This window comes from Papaver somniferum, chromosome 7, assembly GCF_003573695.1.
Source record: "Papaver somniferum cultivar HN1 chromosome 7, ASM357369v1, whole genome shotgun sequence".
Lineage (NCBI taxonomy): Eukaryota > Viridiplantae > Streptophyta > Magnoliopsida > Ranunculales > Papaveraceae > Papaver > Papaver somniferum.
The window spans coordinates 224,874,686-224,892,247 of record NC_039364.1 but is presented as its reverse complement, the minus strand read 5'-3'; the positions used below and the strand labels follow the sequence as shown (position 1 = coordinate 224,892,247).

General features: G+C 34.9%; 1 long non-coding RNA gene across 2 annotated transcripts; it reads right to left on the bottom strand.

Moving 5' to 3' along the window:
* Window positions 1-503: 503 nt before the first annotated feature.
* LOC113293422 lies at window positions 504-5,383 on the bottom strand. 2 transcript variants are annotated; one of them, XR_003332301.1, is made up of 5 exons: window positions 5,249-5,383; window positions 3,061-3,507; window positions 1,756-2,886; window positions 1,433-1,497; window positions 504-728 (listed from the first exon to the last, which is right to left on the bottom strand). It is a non-coding gene; the product is annotated as an uncharacterized LOC113293422 (long non-coding RNA). The 2 variants fall into 2 exon arrangements; XR_003332300.1 differs by lacking the exon at window positions 5,249-5,383 and having other exon boundaries at window positions 3,061-4,486.
* Between the last annotated feature and the right edge of the window lie 12,179 nt (window positions 5,384-17,562).

The window sequence follows — 17,562 nt, the reverse complement described above, 5'->3', positions numbered from 1 at the left end:
CTTTCATTTCCAGTTACAGAATCGAAATGAATAAAAACAAATAAAATGAGACAATTCAGGTGAGATCCCATGGACCCTTTACTCACAGTAACAACACATTTTCAAAATGGGATTTCCATGAAAGGATAAATATGAAAATGGTACAATTAATAGTTCATGATGCTGACCGTGAGTGGGTGTTTAACGTGTAAACAAAGGAAGTATATAAGGCTGTTAAGATGAAAATAAATGAAATAAGTGATAAGAAGCAATTAGGGCTGGCAATGGATAAATATCCGCCGGATATTGGTCATACCGATAAGATTAAGGTTAAGGGTTATCGGATATCCGATATTCGATAACATCCGACGGATATCAAAAATCCAATTCGATAAGGTTAAGGTTAACCTATCGGATATCGGATTTTTATCCGTTAATATCCGTTTTTGTTGGACAGAAGCAAAAGCTGAAATTTAACGGAATTTTCAAGTGTTTACTTAACTGAAAGAAAGAAAACCCACACAAACACTACTCCAGTGTCTCAGTCACATCACACATGAAAAAAAAAACTACAAACACCCAACCAAACAGTCTGCAAACTAAAGTACACAATAGCAAAAAAGAAAAAACCATGTCTTCCTGTACACAGACTTAACAATAATGTCAAACAACTTGCTAGTGATGATCTTCCTTGGCTGCCTGGTTACATGTTGCATCATTGCATCAACTTCAGTCGATGACTTCCATATCTGCATTCACAAACAATCAATTAGAAAAGAAAAACAAATAGTCTTAAACATGAGAGACATCTTCTACATTGTAACACCAAAAACTGAATTCAAAGCAGTGTATATTTAGGTTCTCATATTATTGGTTGTTCCAGTACTGGTCTCTGCGGAGTGTTCATGTGACGAAAATGGGGAAAAACGAAACAAAAGAGAAGCTCTGAAATACAAATTAACAGCAATAGCATCAATATTAGTAGCAAGTGGAATTGGTGTTTGTATACGAATTCTGGTAAAAGAGTATCAGCATTAAGACCAGAAAACAATATATTCTTTATGATAAAAGCATTTGCAGGTGGAGTTATACTAGCAACAGGGTTTATACATGTTCTACCAGATGCTTTTGAGAATTTAACATCACCATGTCTTTTTGAGAATTTAACATCACCATGTCTGAAAAAAATCCATGGCCCATGGGGTTTCCCATTTACTGGTTTTATAGCTATGATGTAGGCTATTGGTACATTAATGGTGGATATATTTGCAACTAGTTATTATAAGAAACATCCATTACAAGTATTATCCGATAAAAGAAAAATCAACAGATCAAACAGTTAAGCTACATGAATAAACTTGATTGAAAATTTTAACCCAATAACAAACATTCAATCTGAATTAACTTGTAAAAGTTATTAAAATTAAGCAAAACCCACTGTAAGATTTATTACCTTGCAATTATCCAAATCAATCTTCAGAAAAGCAGCTTTGAATATCTCAAAAGATTGTGCAACTTCTGTAAGTTTTGGATCCAGTTAATAGTGATAAAAAATTCAAATCAAACATGAAATTGAGAACAAGATTATCGAAAATAACCACCAAACAAGCAATTTAGCATATCAATTGATTCAATTCTAAATCAACATGATGAACCCTAATTTCCAAAAAGCCCCGAGTATTTTTGATTTCATAAACCCTAGTTTTAATTTCGTATCATTCTAATACGTAACATAATAATCAAAGAAGAATAAAGAGAGAATATCATATAAATTACCTATTAAGTTATTTCTTTTACTAGTGTGGTGGTGAACTGGTGATGGTTCATGATTCGGCTGTTCTGTTGTGGATCTGTGATTGGCTAAATCGAAGAACAAGAAGTAGAAGATGAAGAAGAAGAAGCGAAGAAGGAGAAGAAGGAAAGGTGGTGATTGAGTGGTGCGTTGAGAGAGATGGCGGTGAATATCTTCACTGAGAATCGAGAAAGGAGGAGTATCCGAGAGAAAATAAAATGGGAAAGAAAGACGAGAAGATAAACATGTAAACTAATAGCCTAAAACGGATGGGTATGATTACAAGTACACCCCTAGATTATCGGATGTCGGATATTAACCTAACGGAATGACCCCAATCCGATTCCGATTCCGATTCCGATAAGAGGTATTATCCGATAAGCTATCGGATTCCGATATCCGATATGTCGGATTAAATCCTATAGGATGTCGGATTTTCGGAAACGGATATCGGATTTCGGCTATCCATTGCCAGCCCTAGAAGCAATTATATTAACAAGCAGTAAATTAACACTTCTTTCATTTCCAATTACAGAATCAAAATGAATAAAAACAAATAAAATAAGACAATTCAGGTGAGATCCCATGGACCCTTTACTCACAGTAACAACACATTTTCAAAATGGGATTTCCATGAAAGGATAAATATATAAATGGTACAATTAATAGTTCATGATGCTGACCGTGAGTGGGTGTTTAACGTGTAAACAAAGGAAGTATATAAGGCTGTTAAGATGAAAATAAATGAAAGAAGTGATAAGAAGCGTTCTTCCGACTACAAAAGTTTTAAAAATCAAACAAAACAAGTATATGAGTACTCCTGGGATACATAGATATCTGACAACAAAAGGAATTCAAAAGCACTACTGCAAATACCCAAGACCAGACCCAATGTTCACGAAACCGACAAGTTTTCAGTTATAAACTATATCAAGATCCCAACCCTTTTTATAACAATAAAATGCAGCAAAAATGACATGGGATCAAAGGAAACAAGCTACCCAGATAATCCCCGTGATATGCATATTATAGACACAAGCAAAAATACCAGTTTTGCTCAAATTTTCTTGCCGTAAGCTCTTCCCAAGCTTACTGCCTCAACCTCGCTTCGTACTCTGTGGGGGAAAACAAAACAAAACAGGGTGAGCGAATGCCCAGTAGAGGTTACGAAATAATGTGTTGATAGTAAAGCAATCAAAATGTAAATCAAACTAAACAAGTTGATCATCAAATATAAATGCGTAAGCAAGGAGCACCAACAATAATTAAGTAGAGAAAAAAATACTCACGCAAACACCGTTTAAACAAGATTCGGAGTTGTAAATAAATTTACTCTACTATTCATGGCCAGTGCCACCGTCAGGGTAGTTCTGGTTACTAGCCATCGTTGCCGCAACGATCTTCCGGATAGCCACCGAGGTGGTGGGGTGCCACTAAGCCCGACGTTCCTGAAGTAGAGTCTAGTTCTTCGTGACAACAAATCACAAACGAATTATCATGTAAAGAACACTTTCTGAAACAAGATCCAATTCTCAACAGTCAATAGAAAAGACGCCACAACTTACCAAAAGCCCGCGCCAAGCAAAAATACCAAACTTGAAGTACAGTTTGTACACCATGGAATCAACTAAACCAGATCCATAAAAACAAAGTACAAGATACACATAATTCATCCCAAAAAGTCTTACCCAGCAGCCCAAGGGATGCATTCAATATCAAGCAGGTGATCAATTGGCCTTAAAACAAAATGGAAAACAAAGGATTTCATGTATATGGTAGTACAACTTTCAAGCTGGGCTGCTTTAGAAAAATGGATGAGAGACATTCAAGATAAAAACAAACTTTAGGTTGCAAATTAAATTTGGGTCACCAGGTAGCCAAAAGAATGAAAACAAGGAAAACCCATAAAATGATTATGAAGGATTTCAACTGTTAGCTATGAGTGGAGTTCTAAATACAAAACTCATTTGACCATTTTGCAAACAAAATCAGTTTATGAAGAAAATAGTATCATTCATGATTTAAGATGAAAACTAATATTCGAGTTGCCGCAAATTCATTTTTGTTCTTCATAAATCATTTACATTTCAATAAAGAGAACAAACACAAAAAAAATAGGATTTCAAACCAAGAGCATGGATGGTTTACACCAAAAATCGTAAATAAAATTGGTTAGATTGTAAGCCTCATACATACCCATGGTAAAACATTTTTTTTTTATGAAATTACCCATGGAAAGAAATCAAGTAATGATCCATTTAAAATTTAGTTTACATAGATCATGAAAGGAATTTCATTTAATCATTTTATCCCTGGCATTTTTAGGGGCGACCCCAAAAGAAATAGGGGCGACACAAAATGACAAAAAAGTCACCCAAACCTAAAACAAAGTCACCCCTCATCTCAAATTTTTCAAAATGGCAAATATGCCCTCCATAATCGGTAGTTAAGTCTACAATCGGGAGAAATTTTTTATATAGAGGAGATTCCATTTTCACATGATTGAGAACAACCAGAATCGGTAGTTTCATGATGTTTATTGCCTCCCGATTATGGTAGTAGCCCCAAATCCGAAATTTTCAAAAACCGATAGGAATTTTAGATTTCTTTATTTTCACAATCGGTAGTTTCATGATGTTTATTTCCTCCCGATTATGGTAGTAGTCCCAAATTCGAAATTTTCAAAAACCAATAGGAATTTTAGATTTATCTATTTTCACAATCGGTAGTTTCATGATGTTTATTGCCTACCGATTGTCCAATCGGTAGTTTCATGATGTTTATTGCCTTCTGATTATGGTAGTAGCCCCAAATTCGAAATTTTCAAAAACCAATAGGAATTTTAGATTTCTCTATTTTCACAATCGGTAGTTTCATGATGTTTATTGCCTACCAATTATACAATCGGTAGTTTCATGATGTTTATTGCCTTCCGATTATGGTAGTAGCCCCAAATTCAATTTTTTTAAAAACCAATGGAATTTTGGATTTCTTTGTTTTCACAATCGATAGTTTGATGATGTTTATTGCCTACCAATTGTACAACCGGTAGTTTGATGATGTTTATTGCCTACCGATTATGGTAGTAGCCCCAAATTTAATATTTCAAAACAAGGTAGGAAGAGAGGAACATAAACACAATCGGTAGATAATTTTTTTTCTTCTAAACTACCGATTATGAAGGGACATATAAGTATTTTCAACCTATTTTGTCACTTTGTGTCGCCCCTAATTCTTTTGGGGTCGCCCCTAAAAATATCATGATTTTATCAAATTGAAAATTCAGGAAGAAAAGAAATCTAATCAAATTTGATATAACAGAAACCAGATCAAATTATTCAATGCATCAAATTCGTACCCAAGAAAAGCATGCATCATAATCATAAAACAACTGAAGGAATTAAACATAAGAAATACATAGAATTTTAACCCATTTACAAAATTTCGAAAGACAAAATAAAGAGAAAAGACCCCTACCTTAACTGCCGATTCAAATCTGTCAAGGGACCACGATAGAAAAATCTTCAAGGGAGAATTATCTTTCTTCTTTCGGTTTGAACCAAAATGAATACAATAGAACGAGAAAAGAAGGAGAGCTACCCTTGGGTTCTAGGCTTGTTAGTTTCCTTAAAAAAAAATTGTGAAGAAGATTTTTCTATTCCCCACGCGTCTTTCATGCTCCAGGTTTTCTAGAACTCTCCGTACATCCTCTAACCAAGCACCCTAATGGTACTAAGGGATAATCTAATTAGCTATAGGCACCCACACTAGGTTTAGGGCACTCATTGCATCTATATGCGCCGGATGGTAGAATCGCACAAGGACACTAAAATTCTGGATTCTCAGCCAAATAGTTTGTGCTCAAAGCCAAACAAAAATTTAAGTGGTTGTTACAGTTGTTTAGCAAGGGCAAAGAGCATGTATAAATAGATATGTTTAGGACTATGTTGTAGTGTGGTTGATTAAGAAGATTAGGATGAGAAGTTGCGTTAGTTTATGCGTTAGTTATTATGTTTAGTAGTTCTTATCTTATAAATAGATCTGTTGTAATCTTATGGAGGAGTAAAATATATTGGGTTTGTTTTCCTTATAAATCTGTTAGAATTATAATTCAAATATTAGATTTACGATAGTTCTGTTTGATCTTTGAATATTTTGAAATTTGAATAATTGTTTGTTAAGTGTCCTAGTCTTTAGGAAACTAAACACATTTAAATGTGTGACTTGATTCCTACAAATTAGGATTTTGTTAGTAGTGGTATAATGAGAGTATTTAGGGTTTTGAATTACTGCCTATGTAAAGGTTAGTTTTCTATTATAAAATATACAGAAAGATTATCAATGTAGTTTTGATTTTTTGAGTGTTTCAATCTCTCTCTCACTCCTCCCTATGTTATGTTGGAAAATTTCCACATGGTATCAGAACTGGGGCAGAGAGTTGAGCTGAGGGAGAGTTACAAGAAAAGTTATTTTTGAAAGAAAAAAATGATTTGATTTATATAGTTCAAAAAAAAAAAGTGTATTTCAGAAGGAAAATTGTTATGAAAGAAAAGGGTTTTTATTTTTGTTTATTATTAATGAGAAAAACAAACAAAAAAAAAGATTATTGTGATGAAGAAGAATGCTAAGATGACGATGACGATGATGATGATGCAGATTATTGATTTGCATAATATGTTGGGTTGGTTGAAATGATGCTGAGGTTGATACGCTAACAATGATGATACTTGTGAAGATGCCAAACGATCAAAGATGTTGCTGATAATAATGATGTTAATGATGCTTGATATAAAAGGAGATTTCGAGAGGAAGGACATCAACTAATGATGCGTGATTATGTCTACTCCAATGAAAATATCCAACGACGCTTTCATATGCCGCAACACTTGGGTACTAGGCTTATCAGAGAGCTTTTTGTCGGGTAACCCTAAATTCAACTATCAATTTGATGCACAAAATTTACGGGGACATAGTCTTGAACTAAAGGTCATATCAGATCTAAGAATTCTATGTTATGGTCTACCAACTGATGCCTGCGATGAGTACATTCGTATGGCGAAAACAACAACATACGAGAATTTCGGTATGTTTGGCGAAATTACAGTCAACCATTTTGGTCCGCGTTTCTGCGACAACCAACAAAACATCGATTACTAGTTGAAAATGCGAGAAGTTTCTTTCCCGGTATTCTAGGTAGCCTTCATTGCATACATTGGGTGTAGCATGAATGTCCTTATGCTGAGAAGGGGCAGTATAGGGGACACTACTCACACCAATTGTTTTTCTGGAAGCAGGGTCTTCTTATGATTGTTGGATATGTCATCCTTTTATGGGGTCCGGGTCCAAATAACGACATCAATATTTTGCACAAATCGCCTTTGTTTGAAGAACTGAAGTATGAAAATATGCTCCAGCTGTAAATTTCACCGTCAACGAAAATAATTATAAGATGGGGTATTTTTTGGAGAAATTTTTTTAGCCAACGCCGATTTTAGTTCAAGCTTATAGTGAGTTACCCGAAGCCGAAGAGCACTGTGCTAGAAGCTAAAAAATATTCAAGGATAGCAGAACAAAACATTAGTTGAAGATGGTACATCACTGCTAAATAAATATGTCTTTATCTAGTCTACCAATCAACCAAATGGGATGTTTCATTTTGTCAAAAATTAACTCGCTGAATAAATGCAATGAATTTTGATAGGGAAAATAAAGTAATGCCAAAAGTTCACATAAAATTTTATGATCTTTTATGCAAGCTTGTGACCAAGATAGATTTCGGTTTTAAAGAAGCAAATAAAATGAACAAGCAATGATAGCATTATTGTCCTTGAGATTGGTAATCCAGCCGAAGTCTTTATATTCATCATTTCTGAAAGCTAAACATTTTCGAAGCTCATATGTTTTCCGTGTAAAAAAACTGCAACGAATCTTGTATTTGAAAGTGCATTTGCAGGGTGTCTCACTCATTTATAATTAGTACAATTGCTGCGAGGTAGATGGTAGTAAATGATAGATATTTGGTCAAATATTTGGATACTTGGTATTGGAAATAATTTAGTTTCTTTCTGTGTTTTACGACACAATTATTTATCACTAGTGTCTGAGTTAGTAGATTCGAACACACAGAAGTAGAATTTAAATAAAATTAAAATAATTTTCTTAACAATGTTATCGAGAAAATACTAAAAACTAGAATCTTCAATAATACATAGGGTTACTGAAAAAGTATAAAGTAAGGTTGTTAGAGATAATGCTCGGTTGAACCTATATACCTTGGTATGTAAAGTATGTTTTCATATTTTTGGTGCCAAAACTATTTCTTGATATTAATCTACTAAAGTAATCTTCGATTTGGAATAGTTTAGGTAGTCTAGTCTAAGGATTTTCCAAGTTACTCAAGGCGAATGAAGAATTGAAGATCACACGAAGACATCAACTTGAAGAACTTCACTGAGGTAAGTAACGAAGATTTATATTTTTATTTTGGACTCGTTTCCATCTCTCGATCGATCTATCTATCAATCATAGAAAAATTCAAGGACTCTAGTAGTTTATCCATAATGTAAAGAAGACCATGTAACGGATTAGCCTCTTGCTAAGTCTAGTGATGTTTTGAATTCAAAGCACTTGCTTGTCTAGAACTCGAAACTAAGCACAAGTGTTACAGAAAATCTCAAAACTTGTAAATTCATTCTTGAGTTTGTAATATCTTGTTCTGGTAGTTTACTACTAATAATTTTTTATTCACTTGAGTTTATATAAACTCATGAACAAAGTTTGTGGACCTAAAGATTATAGAAATCAAAAAATGTAAATAAAGTCTATGAGTTCGTCAACCGATTACGGCGAGTTCACGAACCTATTGTAGATAATTTCACTAAGAAATTTTGTATTTTGAGTTCGTGAACCTATTTCCATGAGTTCACAAACCTAATAAAAAAACTTCTCCTCATATTTTATTGTATTTGAGTTCGTGAGCCTACTAAATAGAATTCTCCTAAGACTTATAGAACATTTAAGTTTGCGAACATAATATGGTGAGTTCGCAAACTTAAAAAAGAAATAATGCTCTTTAAAATTTTTTGAATTTAAGTTCGCAAACCTAATATGGTTAATTCACGAACCTAACAAGTTTTTATTTCCCCTGTAACTTTATTTGCGTCTGAGTTTCTAAACCTACTGATTTAAGTTCACAAACCTATGAGGCTAGTAAGTTATATTTTATATCTTTTACTCCAAATGATAGATCGTAAGCTCATGGACCTAAAAGATTAATGATCCAAATCCATAACTTTCATATTTTTGGGCTCATTCATTCTTCTTTGTATTTCAAGAATATTTTCCTACGCACTTAGAAATGTTACTCTCTAGCTAATTCTTTTGGTTACAAAGGCTAGTACCAACTGTGAAAGTATGAAATCACCTTTGGTAATAGTTCTTCATAGAATTTACTTGGGCTAACTATTGTCTGTAAAAAACTATGAAAATAACTTCATTGCAAGCCCAGTCCTTTTTAATATTTTTTTTTAGCAAACAACTTTGATTTAACAAGTGAGAATTAACTTGGGTTGCAAGAAATCCGTTGCTTACATCCTAAGCAATCCATCCTTGATTGAACATTATAAATTGGATACAACATAAAACAGAAAACTCAATCCCTACACTCTTGTGTATCTTCTTGCAAACTATCCTCCATACCTAAGGATCTTAGTAAACTAAGGTTTGAAGTTAAAACGATTCACATGGGATTCGTGAAGCACACGTTCACATATCTTGAAAGAAATATAGTTTTGCAACATGTATCTATATTTGTGTTGCTTATAATTCTTATTTATGCTGAGGCCATTCTCTTTTGAAATAAGGTCATTCAAGAATTGCAGATCAAAAATTTTGATTAATTTTTTTTTGTAAAAATGATTGAGTATAACTCTTATCTATTGCAATCCTGTTTGTGAGTTTTACACAAGAATACAACCTATTTTTTCTTAGCTTGTAATTCCTGTGTACATATAAGATTAGGTATCTTTATACGTCTTGAAGAGTATATACCCTAATACGTACTGGATTCTGAAAAAGCGGGGGTCTAACAACCACACCCAACAATTCGTTTGGCAATCTTAGAGGACTTACTCCAATACACTTTCTAGAGAATCAACTAGACACAATCTATAGTAAAGTATATCAAAGAGTTTTAATATCTCTAACTCTTAATTCAATCCGAAATCAACAAATAGAAATCTGCAATCTCGATTGAATATAAGAGAAGTTACTTGAACGGTACCAAAGACCAATGTTCAGGTGTCAATCAATGTAAATCAACAACCAAAGGTTGGATATTCTAATTGATCGATCTTAACGCATAACCAGTGATATTTCAATTATATAACAAAATATAATGCGGAAAAGAAATAACACAGACACTAGAATTTTGTTAACGAGGAAACCGCAAATGCAGAAAACCCCCCGGACCTAGTCCAGATTGAACACCACACTGTATTAAGCCGCTACAGACTCTAGCCTACTACTAATTAACTTCAGACTGGACTGTAGTTGAACCATAATCAATCTCACGCTGATTCAAGGTTCAATTGCGCTCCTTACGTCTCTGATACCAACAGGATACTGCGCACTTGATTCCCTTAGCTGATCTCACAAACAACTAAGAGTTACAACGACCCAAAGTCGAAGACTTGATAGACAAATCTGTCTCACACTGAAAAGTCTATAGGATTGAATAAATCTGTCTCCCACAGAAATACCCAAGAGTTTTTGTTCCGTCTTTTGATAAATGAAGTTGAACATGAACCAATTGATAATCCGGACTTATATTCCCGAAGAACATCCTAGTATTATCAATCACCTCACAATAATCTTAATCGACTAGCGAAACAAGATATTATGGAATCACAAACGATGAGACGAAGGTGTTTGTGATTACTTTTCTATCTTGCATATCAGAGATATTAATCCCGAGTTAATTATTTCAATTGTACTCAATCATGATATAAACAACAACATCAGATCACACAACTACAAGATAATAGTTGGGTATGGCTTCACAATCCCAATGAAGTCTTCAAGTCGTTAACCTACAGGGTTTCAAGAAGAAACTTAAGGTTAAAGGAGAATCGACTCTAGTTATGCAACTAGTAACATATAGAAGGTGTGGGGATTAGTTTTCTCAGTTGCTAGAGTTCTCCTTTATATAGTTTTCAAATCAGGGTTTGCAATCCAAGTTACCTTGGTAACAAAGCATTCAATATTCACCGTTAGATGAAAAACTTTATTTAACCAAGCTAATATCTTTCAACTGTTAGATCAAACTTAGCTTGTTACACACAAATGAAATGTACCCTCATTTAGGTTTATGTAGCCGTACCTAAACGTGTACACCATGTTGCTTCACAAATAGTTAACCGAGGTTATCCATATGATTACTCTCATATCAACCTTATTCATCTTAACCATAACTAGTTCAAATGACTCAAATGAAACTAGTTAAAGAGTTGTTCAATTGCTATATTCTCATAGGATTATACAAGAACACAATTGAAGAAAAATCGGTTTGATTCACTCGAATCAATACATGAACATTATAGCCATGGTTTGCAGAGATTGTATTCCTTATTAATAAATGTTTAAGTTCATCTACACAGCCGATTTTAGAAAGTAACCACTTAAGTATGCGTACGTGTACGCGTACTTTAGGTAACTGAATGAGTTTGGTTTGGTTTTCAAACTCAGCAGAAATTCACGGACGTGAACTTCTGCCAGTATGCGTACAGGTACGCGTACTTTAGGTAACTGGATGAGTTTGGTTTGTTTTTCAAACTCAGCAGAAATTCACGGATGTGAACTTCCACCAGTATGCGTACGGGTACGCATACTTACCCAGTCTCCTTCAACCATTTTGTATACACACAAGTATGCATACTTTTGGTTCCCGGCTTTGGACTTATACACTAATGTGCGAACACACTATGCTTATATCCAAATATGGTTACATGATTCTAAAATCTTTATTTCAATCATTGAAACATTCTTAGAGGATGATAATAGCCGTTTTCACACACTATCAGCATCGAAGCAATTTTCAAGATATTGAAATAATCATTATCGATACATTCCAAGCATACATCAAATGATTGTATTACACAAATCATGTAAGATGTTAGTCAGCAATTTTATCATGATATAAGATGAACTTGGTCAAAGCGAAAGCTTACCAACACATATTTCGAGAAATATGTAAGCGAGATATACTTAGCTCGAAATCTCAAATGTGCATAGAGAAAACTATATCGTAACATGAAGTGATTTTTAATTTGTTGTCGTAGTAATTAAGATTCGAACTCTAAGACTTGTGAAGATTTAATTTTAAGATTTTATAGTAAAGGGAGAGTTACTGGGTCTAGGATTCCACCGCATTCATATTATAGGGCTCAATTATTCATTCTCAACAATTATCGCTCAATAAATAAATAAAACATCAACTCTTGTTTTGCCAAAGTAGATCCTCAAAACATTAGTTTTAAATCGTAAGCATGGGACATCAAACATTTAAGCAAGCATGACCCATCTAATAAAATGATAACTAATTAATCAAAATCATAATTCTATTTTAATTAGTGCAAAAGTCCTATAGAGAATAAAATAAATTCACCCATGTATGAAATTCGGATTCCTCCGTCGACCCAGTGTAGGGGTTTAACTCCTCATATTGTAGACACTCTCAAAAGATATTTTTATAGCTCAATTGGTGCTTACAATGAAGAAAAGAATAGAAAAGACTATAAATAGGGAGTTTGCAATGGTTGTCAGCCGTTACAAAAGCCCTGTTACAACTTAAGCACTTGTTACAGTAAACAATATTCGGAAACTGTCGTAGAAAAACTGTCACTAAGACCAGAAAATGTGACAGTTCTAAAACGACAGACCTACTGAGTCGTTTGTGTTCTTTTTCTTCTTCTTCTTCTTCTTCTCTACAACAGCAGAGAAGTTGCTCTGCAACTTTCTATTCTTCGCCCCAAACTCTCGATATCCTTCTCATAACACTCATAACCCTTTATATACTCTTTAGAATCGAGAATACTCGACAGTAACTCCGTATAATCTTCATTGATCACTTCTTATTCTCTGTTGCCAAAAACGGAAATAATTTCTATTTCTTGCTCTTTCACGCGCTCCTGTTACTTTCAAATCTTCTTATTTATCTTCTACACATGGTCACCTTCTGTCAAACTCCAGAAAACATGTGAAACACTCACTTTCCACTCTCAGTTACAACCAAATCCCGAGTTATCCTCCCTTTCCCTGTTTTGTTTCAACCGAAGAAATATCCTTTGATTATCGAATCTAAAGCAGTTACTACCTTCTGTTGACCGTGAAAACTCGTCCTCAATCAAATACGGCAAGAAAATCTCACCAAATCTTCTCGAGTTTAATGCAGAAAATCCTACCATCCACGTACTCCACTGTTTCCTTCTCTCCGACGAAATAGCCAAAGTTAATCTGTTTAAACAGACATACCAACCCTGTTTAATCAAAACATGATATTTTATGCTAATCCAGCTATTTAATCTCCTTCAAACCCGTCCAGAAATCGATTCACAAACTTCGCAGGTGAGAACTTCTTTTCCCGCCAAAATTAGAATTTGAATGATGAAGATGGTGTCCCCCTAACCAAACCGTGGGTGCCTTTAGAAGATGGGGTGCTCTGGGGTGTGAATAACAGGTGAGTGCCCCTTAGTAATTGAGGTGCTGAGAACAAATTTGGGCTGAACATAATCGTGGGTGCCCCTAAGCCAAATCCGGAGTCCGCTTAGCAAATGTCCTCCGGGGGTGCCTTTAGCAGTTTTTCGAGCCGATTCTTCCAAAAACATTTATTTTCTGAAAATACCTACAAACAACTTTATTAGTAATAAAATGAGGCCTAGCTAATATAGTTATGGGTGAAAAAGCGTCGCACTTGCGTGCTTATCATAACACGACTTATGTCTCAATACAGGAGATAGAGTATAAATAGACTTTCCAAGTGATAGATGAGTTCAAGTCTCCACATACCTTTTGTCGATGAAGTTCCACAAGCTCCCATGAAAACTCCGCTCAACTACACAATCTATGTCCTAGTCCGAGACATCTATAAATAGGCTAGAAATCAAGACTTATAGTTTTGATCACTAACATTGACAAACATGTTTGAGATAACAACGCATGCGATTTCGACCGAGAAGTGCTCTAACAATCTCCCCTTTGTCAATTTTATTGAAAATCTATCAATACATATGGATTTCAAAATAAATAAAAATTGTAGCTTCTCATCCAAATGCTTGATCTCCTTGGCATCTTCAATGCGACTTGAAATATTCGTCTCTTCCAAGTACTCCATGATCCTAAAGGTTGTAAGTTCAACATCATAGTTGTTGAAGATCTGTAGCGATAACAATAAGAAAAAAAATGCTCTCATTCATTGTTATACAGTGTCATAGTATTATTACATAGCATCAAAGTTCAATTGTATCACAAATTTGACAACAATACTATGGTGATATGTATCACTCCCCCTTAGTCAATACTACATATCAACATGAAAACCACTCCCCCTTACATAATGATCCGTAAACCATATGTAGTTGTAGTATCACACTACACATTAATTCTCCCCCTTTTTGTCAATATAAATTGGCAAAGGTACGAAAACTAGTGGGATCCTCATGAAATTTTCGCAGAGATACTTCATGACCAAAAGAGAATACCATATAAACTTATTTAGATGCCATCATAAAGCCGAAGCTAAATGCATTCATCAAGGAGTTTATAAAGATACAAGATAACCCCTATAATATTCCACAGCCGCACTCCCCACAAAGATTTGGCAATTAAGCACAAGTTCAAAAAGAACTCTCCCCCATAAAATGTCATTCTCGAAAGAACAACAAAGGAAACCTTGCTTTTACAAGAAAAGAAGGATTTCTAACAAACACTAGGATACCTGACAGAAAAATAATCATACACTAGAAACAAATGCAAGCAAGAAACGACATCATTCTGGAATTCCAAACTCAACTGCCCGAAAGATCAAGATAAAAGCAGGGGAAAGAGTTATGAGGAACTAATAAACCAGAACAACACCAATAGACTGCCGTAGGTGTTGAAACGTGGCAGTGTCTAATGGTTTGGTGAGAATATCAGCCGATTGTTGTTCGGAAGGCAAAAATTCCATAGTGATGATATCATTTTCATAAAGATCGCGAATAAAATGGTACCTTATGTCTATGTTCTTAGTTCTTGAGTGCTCAACAAGATTCTCAGTGGTGCGAATCACACTTGAGTTATCACAAAAGATCTTCATTATTCCAGAACCAATTCCATAATCAGCAAGCATTTGCTTCATCCATAGGAGTTGAGTACAACATGAACCAACAACAATATATTCTGCTTTACATGTTGAGAGAGACTGTGAATTTTGTTTCTTGCTATGCCAAGCTACAAGATTCATCCCTACATAGTAGAATCCCCCTGATGTACTTTTTCTATCTTCCACACATCCTGCCCAATCAGCATCTAAATAGGCAGTAAGATCAGTGTTAGTATCAAAAGTGTAAGAAAGACCATACCCAACAGTGTGATTAATATAACGTATGATCCTCTTTGTGGTGGCAAGATGAGATTTCTTTGGATTTGCCTGAAACCTAGCACAACAACCAACACTAAAAGCAATGTCAAGTCTTGTAGCAGTAAGATACAAAATACTTCCAGTAATAGATCGATAAAGTTTTTGATCCACATTTACACATTTCTCATCTCTATGTAGTTTACCCGTGATAGGCATATGAGTAAGTTTTGGAGTTGACTTATCAAGACCGAATCTTGACACAAGATTTTTTGCATATTTTTCTTGAGATAAGTAAATTCCATCCTTGTGTTGTTGAATTTGTAAACCCAAAAAGAATTTTAATTCACCAACATTGCTCATCTCAAACTCCTTGCCAAGAGAGACTTGAAAATCTTTTGCAAGTTTCTCTGATGTTGATCCATAGACGATATCATCTACATAAACTTGGGCAATAACAACATCTTTCCCACTCCATTTGGTAAACAAATTTTTATCAGCTCCACCTCTTGAAAAACCTTTCCTAAGAAGGGAAGTAGTTAGTTTTTCAAACCAGGCACGAGGTGCTTGTTTCAACCCGTATAATCCCTTGTTGAGCTTAAGGACATGATCGGGAAAATCAGGGTTTTCAAATCCCTTAGGTTGAGAAACATAGACCTCTTCCTTTAAGCTTCCATTTAGGAAAGCGTATTTAATGTCCATTTGAAACATCTTAACCTTAAGAAAACAAGCATGCACTAATAACAAACGAATGGACTTAAGGCGTGCTACAGGAGCCAAGGTTTCTTCAAAGTCGATTCCTTCAATCTGTGAATACCCCTAAGCGACAAGTCTAGCTTTGTTTCTGACAATGGTGCCAAATTCATCAGACTTGTTATTGAATATCCATTTGGTACCAACAATATTGATATTGGGGGGACAATGTACGAGTTTCCATACATCTTGTCTTTGGAATTGATTTAACTCTTCATGCATTGCATTTACCCAATAGGGAACACCAAGAGCTTCATCAATATTCCTTGGTTCTACTTGTGATAGATAATAACTAAAATTGCAAATATTTTGAAGTTGACCTCTCGTCTTAGCAGTAGATTCCCTACCTCCAATGATATTGTTAGTATCATGATTCCTTTGAACCCAAAGGTGTCGTGAAGGGACACGTTCTTGTTCAACAGGAATAGCATGACTAGAGCTTTTATCCTCATCGCTAGAGACACCAGGATCAGCAACCGTTGGAACAACTTCTTCTGATTCTGAAGTTTCTTTGATTTTCTCAATTGTCTCGGTTGGAGGCAATTCAGCCGGAGATTATCATGACGAAAATTACTTAAATCATCAATGATAAGATTTGCTGATTCCATCATGACTTATGTTCTGAGATTAAAGACTCGGAAACCACGACCGTCAGATGTCTAGCCAAGAAAAATACCTTTATCATTTTTTGAATCAAATTTCCCTTTCTGTTCACGATCCTTCGGGATGTAGCATTTACTGCCGAACACTCTGATATAGTGTAAGTTGGGTTTCTTACAGTACCACAACTTATAAGGAGTGTGTAGGGTCTTTGACCGCAAATAAACACGATTGATCAAATAGCAATCCGTAAAAACAACCTCACCCCAAAACCTTAACGGTAAATTTTTTTTATGGAGCATTACCCTTGCCATTTACTGAATATTTTTATTCTTCCTTTTTGCAACTCCATTTTCTTGCGGAGTGATAGTTGGAGACTATTGTTGAATAATTCCCAGAGAGTCACATTATTCAAATACCTTGGTTTCTTCGAATTCTGTGCCACGATCGCTTCTAATTTTCTTTAGTTTGGTACCTTGTTCATTCTGGATTCTATTAACAATAATCTTGAACTCACTGAGAGTTTCATTCTTGTGAGCCAAAAATGCCACCCAGGTGAATCTGGTGTAATCATCTACCATAACCAAAGCATACTTCTTCCCCAGCCACTGTAAATTGTTGAATTGGGCCGAAAAGATCCATGTGAATTAGATCAAGTGGAGCTTTGGTTAGAATATTTCGAGATGATTTGTGTAGAACTTTCGTTTGTTTACCCTTTTGACAGGCACCACATACACCTTCAACCTTAGCATTGATTTTGGGAACGCCTCTAACAAGTTCTTTGTTGATGATCTTAGTTAGAAGACGATAATTGATGTGACCAAAA